This window comes from Capricornis sumatraensis, chromosome 4 (genome assembly GCF_032405125.1).
Source record: "Capricornis sumatraensis isolate serow.1 chromosome 4, serow.2, whole genome shotgun sequence".
NCBI lineage: Eukaryota > Metazoa > Chordata > Mammalia > Artiodactyla > Bovidae > Capricornis > Capricornis sumatraensis.
This window is the reverse complement of record NC_091072.1, coordinates 121,856,681-121,864,946: the sequence shown is the minus strand read 5'-3', so window position 1 is coordinate 121,864,946 and position 8,266 is coordinate 121,856,681. Positions and strand designations below refer to the sequence as shown.

Genomic DNA, 8,266 nt, shown 5'->3' with positions numbered 1-8,266 from the left:
GCTTTTGAACTGTGGTGTTGGAGAAGACTCTTGAGAGTCCCATGGACTGCACAGAGATCCAACCAGTCCATTCTAAAGGAGATCAGTCCTGGGCGTTCTTTGGAAGGAATGATGCTAAAGCTGAAACTCCAGTACTTTGGCCACTTCATGTGAAGAGTTGACTCACTGGAAAAGACTCTGATGCTGGGAGGGATTGGGGGCAAGAGGAAAAGGGGATGACAGAGGATGAGATGGCTGGATGGCATCATCGACTCAATGCACATGAGTTTGGGTGAACTCTGGGAGTTGGTGATGGACAGGGAGGCCTGGCGTGATGCAATTCATGGGTTCGCAAAGAGTCGGACACAACTGAGCGACTGAACTGAACTGAACATGTTAACCACAAGTCTAGAGAGAGACACAAAGCCTATTAAAAGAGGAAACTGAGTAGAACAGGAGTTGCAACAGTGGCTCAAGCTGCCCAGGTGGTGAGTCTATGACCCTGAGTGCAGACAGTGGTAAGGTACCCTTGTTTTTCTGATGAGAAATGACCATGTTAGAATGAAAAGAAGCTATCTGCGCAGACCACTGTCTGTGGAGTCTTTGAAGATGATAAAATAGTGTTGGATTCTGCAGTGAGAGCCTCTGGATCAGCTATGTGGTAAGATGTTTCAGAAAGACAAGAAGCAATATAATAGTAGCAATTCCCAGAGCAGAGAAATCAGTACTAAGGGCAAGTCTATAGATTCCAGCCTTGGGGGGCTTTCACCGTCCAGCAAGGTGGCAAACCTTGACACCAATTCCACCAAGACCTCAGGACAAAGCAACAATAATTCAGATACCTGTGCAGGATTTATTTTTTTTAAAAAAAGGAAAATACATTGATGCAATTGAGAAACTGAAACTCTCTGAAGGGTAAAGTCTTGAGGGGGCACTAGAAATGATAAATCATATAGCTGTCACTCAGAAAGATAAAAAATTGCCTTTCATCCCTTTGGAGGAAGAATTTACTATGCAGCTTACCAAGTTTGGTATAGAACTATCCACATCAGATCAGTATGATGTTTTACATGGGTATGCTCTGTATTTAATCACCTGAATGGTATGTTATGATGATGATCTGAGTGCAGGAAAAAGCTTATTGGCTTTGAAGACTACAGATGCGAACAATGAAGAATACAGCCTGTGGGTTTACTAGTGCAATAGCCTGGGAAAAACACAAGCAATCTGTAAAGTTTTATCCACTGCTTTCAACACTGTATTGACATCTGAGAAACCTTGAATTTTGCAGTCAAGGGGAAGTTGACTTCAAGTGCAAATTCAGCTGTTTTCTCTCTAGTTCTGTTTTCAATCTGTGGTGTTGAACTATTATGGAAATACAAACGATCCTTTGCTCTAAAGAAAATGCAATGTACAAAATATCAGCCATTTGTTTTTCTATTGTGTCTTATTTAACAGTGAAAAAGAAGAGGAAACTGAGAAAAAGAAAATAGAAAGCCCTGAAACTAAAATGGCAGACAGAAATACAAACAAAAAAAGAAACAATGGAGATATAGAGCAACTAGAAAATAAAAGATAAAATGGCAGTACTAAGTTCTCATTTATCGAAAATCATCCTGGAAATTAAATCCATGAATTAAAAGACAGAAAGTAGCTGATGAGTTTGAAAACAAGACCCAACTAAATGCAGACTCCAGAACACTTAGTTCTAAAGACAAATGTAAGCCCAAAAGTGAAGGGATGAAAGATGATACTCCAAGTAAATGAGAGCCCAATAAAGCAAATGTAGCCATACTTATATCCAACAAAAATAAACTTCAAGCCAAAAAACATAATAAGAGACAAAGATGGACATTATATAATGATAAAGGGGACAACTCATCAAGAAGACATAATGATTATTCATATATATGCATCTAACATAGGACCACCAAAATATATAAGCTAATTATTAACAGATTTAAAGGGAGAAAACGACAGCAACACAGTATAGTGGAGTATTTTAATACCATACTTATATCAATGGATAGATCATTCAGGCAGAAAGTCAACAAGGAAACAGTGGCTTTAAAATAAAAATTTATATCAGATGGGCTTAATAGAATCACAGAGAACATTCCAACCAAATGCAGCAGATTACACATTCTTCTCAAGTGCATATGGAAAATTCTCCAGGATAAATCATAATTTGGAAAACAAAACTAGTCTCAATACATTTAAGAAAATCAAAACCATATCAGGCATTTTTTTTTTTTTGCCACAATGATTATAATCTAGAAGAAAGCTGGAAAAATCACAAATATGTGGAAACTAAACAGCATGTTACTTAACAGTTATTGAATTTAACATAGAACTTAAAAGAGAAATAAAAACATATCTGAAGACAAACTAAAATGAAAACATGATATATCAAAATCTAAGGAATGCAGCAAAAGTGGTACTAAAAGGGGAGTTTATAGCAATGCAGGCCTATCTCAAGAAACAAGTAATAATTCAAATAAGCACTCTACCCTTACACCTACTGGAACTAGATAATGAAGAGCAAACAAGGCCCAAAGTCAATAGAGAGAAGGAAATAATGAAGATATGAACAGAAGTAAATAAAATAGAGAGTAAAAAAACAACAAAAAAGATCAATGAAACTAAGAGCTGGTTCTCTGAAAAGAGAAATAAAATGAACAAAGTTTTAGCTAGACTCACTAAGAAATGAAAGAATAAAGTCAGGAAAAAAGCGGGGAAATTACAATTGATACCACAGAAAGAAAAATGGACAAATTCTTAGAAGCACACAATCTTCCAAGTCTGAATCATGAAGAAATAGAAAATCTGAACAAGCCAATCACTAGCAAAGAGATTGAAACAGTAATCGAAAACTTCCCAAAAATCAAAGTCCAGGACCAGACAGCTTCACTGGTGAGTTATCTCCCCAATTCAGAAAAGATATAAGACCTGTATTCTTCTCAAACTTTTCCAAAAATTGAAGAGGAGGAAACAATTCCAAAATTTTACAAGACCAATATTACCAAAAGTTAAGTGAGGACAATAAGAAAAGAAATTAACAGGCCAATATCCCTGATGTACATAGATGCAAAAATCCTGAACAAATTATTAGAAAACTGAGTATTAAAAATACATCAGAAGGATTATATACTATGATTAAGTGGTATTTATTCCAGTGGTGCAAGAACTGGTTCAATATTCAAAAATCAATCAACGTAATACACCACATCAACAAACTGAAGTATAAAAATTATGTTATTATATCAATAGATGCAGAAAAGGCATTTGACAAATTAAACCTGTTTTTCAAAGATTTCAATCTCATTCATGCACTATAAAGCTACTAGCCCTCGCAATGGCCTGTGCACCCAACTTCAGCAGGAGCTAAAGCATCTAGGATTTAGAGTCAGAGAGTAGTGATTTCATCCTGACTTTGCAATGAGCTGATAGTTAGGCTGTGACTGCTAAGCACCGAGATACAGAATTCAAATATGTAGTGTTTGCCTTTGTTCCTGGCAGAACAAGAATTTAATGTTTTTGCCTCATTGTGAAAGAATTCAGAGATGAAACAGGGAGGTTAAAAAGTAAAGTGAATTTATTTAAGCAAGAATACTCAGAGGGAGAGCAGGTAGACAGGTGAGGAGCTGCTGTCCTGTTTCTCTTTGGCCAGCTGGTTATGAAGGCCATGCAAATGAAGGGGCAAAACGTTCACTGGGCAAGGAGGAGTTTGGGGGTCATATTCCCGATTTTCATCCCCACTCTATCTTCCTGAGGGCAGGAGGGATTTTTTTCTTACTTAGCTTAGATCATAAGTGTCACAGCATAGGTGCATGATGGGTACTTCTTATCTGCAAGGCTAGTTTTATTGCAATGAGAACATATTTAACAACAAGTTACATCCACATGCAGGAGATTCCTGCCTTCATCTTTCTTTATCTGCTTCCAGGACACTTATTGCCCAAAAGGTGTGGTTTCCTTTCAGTCTGCCTGTTCCTGATTTCCTCTGTCTGCCCATGAACCCCCGCTGTTTACAAGATGCATGATTTCCTGCCACCTGGCCCCTGCCCCCATTTCTCTGCTCTTATCTAACTACCTGCCTGCTGTAACACCTTAAAATTAAACACTAGCTGGCAACCCGGGCAAAGAAAGATTACAGAAAAACACTTTTTATCTCACTAGCATTCACTGAGCACCTACCGTGCGCCAGACACTATTCTTCATAGCATGGAATCATGGTCAAAAGTACAGACTCTGGAATCAGCCTCCCGGAGTTCAAATCCTAGCTCTGTCATTTACTAGTTGTGCTACCTTGGACAATGTATTCAATACTTTACCTCTCTCTGCTTTACTTTCCTCATCTATAAAAGGGCACTAATAGGAATTCCCTGTCAGTCCAGTGGTGAGGACTCTGTGCTTTCACTGTCAAGGGCAGAGGTTCCATCCCTGGGTCAGGGAACTAAGATCCTTCAAGCTGGGTGGAGAATTTATTTGAAAAATTAAATAAAGGGGCAAATAATAATGATACATACCTCAGAGCATTATAATAAAATGAGTTCCTAACTATAAAGGACTTAAAGACAAGGCCTGAGCTTCCCTGGTGGCTCAGATGGTAAAGAATCTGCCTGCAATGCAAGAGACCTGGGTTTGATCCCTGTATTGGGAAGATCCCCTGGAGAAGGGAATAGCTACCCACTCCAGTATTCTGGGCTGGAGTATTCCATGGACAGTATGGTCCATGGGGTTGCAAAGAGTCAGACATGACTGTGACTTTCACTTTCACTAAGACAATGCCTAGCACATCGGAAATTATATATAAGGTTTTGTTAAAAATTAATCTTAAAATCTGTCTATCAGGACCTTGGTGTCATGGTCTAGGAGTGGGTTGGAAAAGAATTTCCGGATATAAGACAGAATGAGAGTTAAATAAAGTTTATTAAGGTGGGAGATGCTGTTAGAACAGTGGGCCAGCTCAAGGGAGAGCCGACTTTGAACAGGGGTCCTTAGTCCACTTTTATACCCAGAGTACAAGGAGTGGGATATGGGTCTTGCGGGTCATTTGCTGACTGAATGAGGCACATGTACTGGGTGGGGGAAATACCCTTTCCCTGTGTGGGGTAGGAAGGGAGACAGGTTATACTGCTCAGGAAGACCTGAAATCCACTAATAGTTAACAGCATGGGAGAAGGAAGGACAATAAGGGTCTGATTTTTCTGTCCTGAATTCCAAGACCCTCCTTCATTTTATCTGCTCTTTAGCCTTTGGGTCACCACACTTGGCGTGGAAAAGGAACAATTTATTTTCTTTAACACACTTTTCCTATTTTGAGAGGAAGATTATGAAATAAAGCACTAATTTAAATGTCAGTTTTAGAAATTCTTTCATCTGCTCCACAAATATCTATAGAGTCCTCCTCCGAGACAGGCATTGTCCTGTCCCGTAAACAAAGTGTCAAAGAATTTAGAGCCCAGTGGGAAAGACAGCATGGAATAAGCATGCAAATAACCATAAACTTAACAACTGAGGTTTGTGCCAGGAGGGACAAGGCAGAGTGCAAAGAAAACCATAGAAGGAAGACAATCTAAACTGGGAAGCCTGGGGAAAAGTCCTAGGAAATTATATTTAAGGTGAAATTTAAAGGATAAGGCTTAGAGGAGCAAAAAGGAATGTAGAAGGGAAGTGGGGAAACATTCCAGGAAAGGGCACTGCAAATGTGAAGGCCTTGAATGTCAGAGGAATTTGGGGGTGCTTGAAGAAATGCCGCAGGAATTTGGGGCATTGGGAAACAGTGAGAGAAGAGCAAACTGAGACATGAAAACTGACACTTAGGCAGGAGTCACAGAATGCAGTGCCTTTTATACTGCATCATACTAAGGATGATGACAAATTACTTTTGGAGCAATAGAAAGTCATTAGAAACCATGCACAAAAGTGCTGACAAGATCATATTTGTACTCTAAAACATCCCTCTGAATAAATGAAGAATCAAAGTGTAGCAGACCTACCATATTCTATTTTCTATAAATTCTCACATTGAGTTAAAGTAACTAGGGATATTTTAGATGTAAAACAGGTAAAATTAATTGTTCAGCTTCTCCCTTCAAAGATGCAGGTCCTAATCTTGACCAAATATGTTTACTTATTATATTGAGAAAGTGAAAGCGAAAGTCGCCCAGTTGTGTCTGACTCTTTGCGACCCCATGGACAGTCCATGGAATTCTCTAGGCCAGAATACTGGAGTGGGTAGCCCTTCCCTTCTCCAGGGGATCTTCCCAACCCAGGGATCAAACCCAGGTCTCCAAAATTGCAGATGAATTCTTTACTAGCTGAGAGCATACTAGTAATTATATGGCAAAAACAAAACAAAAACCTGACCTTGAGAATGTTAACAAATTTGTACTATTTGGCCTCAAAAGGCCAAGTGCTATCATTTTATTTTTCTTTGAAATTTTTTTCTGGCTGAACCACTTGCAGAATCTTAGTTCCCCAACCAAGGAATGAACCCTGAACCTTAGCAGTGAAAATGTGGAATTCTAACTGCTGGACCACCAGGGAATTACCAAAGTATTGTTATTTTAATTTGATTTTGATAAGTGATAGGAAAAAATGAGAGTAGGATATAAAAGAATAGATTATACAAAACTACAACAAGGTATCATTTTATACTGGTCAGAATGGCCATCATCAAAAAGTCCACAACCAATAAATGCTGGAGAGGGTGTGGAAAAAAGGGAACCCTTCAATACTGTTGGGGGGAATGTAAATTGATACAGCCACTATTATGCAAGTTCCTTATAAAGAAATACTGTATGACTGAGCAATTCCACTCCTGGGCATATACTTACAGAAAAGCATAATTCAAAAAGATACATGCACCCCAATGTTCATTGCAGCCCTGTTTACAATATCCAGAACACGGAAGCAACCTATATGTCTATCAGTGGAGGAATGGAAGAAGAAGATGTGGTACATGTATACAGTGGAATACTACCCAGCCATAAAAAAGAACAAAACAATGCCATTTGCAGCAACATGGATGGACTGAAAGACTGTCATATTAAGTGAAGTACGTCAGACACAGAAAGACAAATATCATATGATATCACTTATATATGGAGTCTTAGAGACAGGGTGCAAATGAACTTATTCACAAAACAGAAGTAGAGTCACAGATAGAGGGGAAATAACATGGTTACCAGGGGATAAGAGGGAGGAGGGATAAATAGGGAGATTGGGATTGACATACCCACACTATAATAAGAACCTGCTATATAGCACAGAAAACATGGCTCAGTATTCTTTAATGGCCTATATGGAAAAGGAATTTTAAAAAATGGGTGACTCTGTATATGTATAACTGATTCACTTTGCTGTATACCTGAAACTAACGTAATATTGTAAATCATGTACTCCAACAAAATTTTTGAAAAAAAAACCCGATTATATTATTATATTATTATTAATTATTCTCTGTTTGACAGAGAATTTTATTTATCTAAAAATTGTGAAAAAAATACCCATTTTATTGTCAAAATTTTCTCAGCTTCCCATAAGACCACCAAAGAAATCTACTCAATCAAGCTGAGTTCACTGATGTTCGCTGCAGCATAGAAGACACCCCCTGTATTCAACTGTGACCCAGGAGCGAGGCTGCTGATTAGGATAGGACTGAAGATTAAGAGTTTGAAGGCCTAGACTTGTGGTTTAAAGATGGTCCTTCAAGGTAGGGACTTGTTTGGAGCTAGGCAAAGTTTATGACTGCAAAGTGAAGATTTTAAAATAATTTTTGATAAGCAAACTGGTGTCAGAGAAGCAAGCTCTTTGTCCAGGTTACCAAGCTGTTTTTTTAATAGGAAAGCTATTCCTGTGGATGATCTGCCCAGACACACTGCTTGGCAGACATATCCTGAGGTAAGCAGCGAAGTTATTCATTCCTCTTAGTCCTATCTCCCTGGGTAAAAATTTCCTGGAACAAGAATTAAGGCATGTAGTCTCTATTTTCACTTTCCCTTCAAAAATTCTCCTTTCAAAATCCACTAATAAGGACTTCCCTGGCAATCCAGTGTTAAGACGCCATGCTTCCAATGCACGGGGGCACAGGTTCGATCACTGGTAGGGGAACTAAGATCCCACATGCTATGTGGTATGGCCAAAAATTAAATAAATAAAATCCACTGATACAAGAAATTGATGAGATGTAGTTCAGGAAAGTAGTTGGACTACAAGTACAGTAAAGGATTAATATCTTAATGTATAAAATTATATTAATATTAAATATATATATGCTGCT

The 8,266-nt window shown here is 38.3% G+C and overlaps 1 pseudogene; it reads left to right on the top strand.

The window, feature by feature from the left end:
- Positions 1–645: 645 nt before the first annotated feature.
- LOC138079305 (integrin beta-1-binding protein 1-like) lies at positions 646–1,261 on the top strand (annotated as a pseudogene).
- Positions 1,262–8,266: the final 7,005 nt, after the last annotated feature.